The sequence below is a fragment of the Schistocerca piceifrons genome, chromosome 9 (assembly GCF_021461385.2).
Source record: "Schistocerca piceifrons isolate TAMUIC-IGC-003096 chromosome 9, iqSchPice1.1, whole genome shotgun sequence".
In the NCBI taxonomy this organism is placed as follows: Eukaryota; Metazoa; Arthropoda; class Insecta; order Orthoptera; family Acrididae; genus Schistocerca; species Schistocerca piceifrons.
The window spans coordinates 50,491,066-50,492,494 of NC_060146.1; the positions used below are offsets into that span (position 1 = coordinate 50,491,066).

The following is a 1,429-nucleotide window of genomic DNA, read 5'->3' on the forward strand; positions in this document are numbered from 1 at the left end:
ACGACTCACGCCCGGTACTCACAGCTTTACTTCCGCCAGTACCTCGTCTCCTACCTTCCAAACTTTACAGAAGCTCTCCTGCGAACCTTGCAGAACTAGCACTCCTGAAAGAAAGGATATTGCGGAGACATGGCTTAGCCACAGCTTGGGGGATGTTTCCAGAATGAGATGTTCACTCTGCAGCGGAGTGTGCGCTGATATGAAACTTCCTGGCAGATTAAAACTGTGTGCGCCGACCGAGACTCGAACTCGTGACCTTTGCCTTTCGCGGGCAAGTGCTCTACCAACTGAGCTACCGAAGCACGACTCACGCCCGGTACTCACAGCTTTACTTCCGGCAGTACCTCGTCTCCTACCTTCCAAACTTTACAGAAGCTCTCCTGCGAACCTCATTCTGGAAACATCCCCCAGGCTGTGGCTAAGCCATGTCTCCGCAATATCCTTTCTTTCAGGAGTGCTAGTTCTGCAAGGTTCGCAGGAGAGCTTCTGTAAAGTTTGGAAGGTAGGAGACGAGGTACTGGCGGAAGTAAAGCTGTGAGTACCGGATGTGAGTCGTGCTTCGGTAGCTCAGTTGGTAGAGCACTTGCCCGCGAAAGGCAAAGGTCCCGAGTTCGAGTCTCGGTCGGGCACACAGTTTTAATCTGCCAGGAAGTTTCATATCAGCGCACACTCCGCTGCAGAGTGAAAATCTCATTCTGGAAGTATGTACTATAGTGCCAGTAGAACAGTGACAGTAATGGACAAGAGAGCAATGATGAAAATTTAATGTGTAAATGGAGTTGTGTGCGCAAATTAAAACACAAAATTACCGACCTGATTGCATGTGAAAATTAAACTCATGAATAAAATTTGCATGCAGGTGGCTTTAGAATAGTCTGTGAGGAAATTATATTTATCAAAACGGAGCAAAAGAGGAACACTGGTGAGGAGGGGGTAACCTCTCACAACCAGTTTCTTATACAAGTCTCATTGTTCAGTCATGTACTTGCCAATACGATGTGGTTAAGATCCGCCACTGCCGTTGTGTCCTTACCGCAGTTTCCAGACGTGACAATCTTCAACCGATATAGGCCTGCTGGGTAACATCCATGTTCCAGCCTTATGCAAATGATAGAAGTCACATGACGGTCGCGTAAGTTCGTCACATTGAACAGATATTATGTTGAAAAATAGGGTTTCGTAGCCAACATAGTGGAGAATAATATGGTGTGTTGAAATATTCAATAAGACCAAGCTGATTTACGAAAAATATGTGTTGCAACACTTACCGAACGCCCCTCTTTGAAGCGACTATGGTCTTCACCCACCAGACATATTGCAACGTGACCATGGCTGCCGCAGGTCTGGGGCACAGGCGTGGTGGCATCGGTGGTTGGGGGATTCTCGGGGGAGGGTGAGTGAAGGGGTGGTTGAAAGAGGGGGATCAGTT

At 47.8% G+C, this 1,429-nt stretch overlaps 1 non-coding gene across 1 annotated transcript; it reads left to right on the forward strand.

The window, feature by feature from the left end:
* Positions 1 to 555: 555 nt before the first annotated feature.
* On the forward strand, positions 556 to 630 carry Trnas-cga. The gene has a single exon. It is a non-coding gene; the product is annotated as a tRNA-Ser (tRNA).
* The last annotated feature ends 799 nt before the right edge of the window (positions 631 to 1,429 follow it).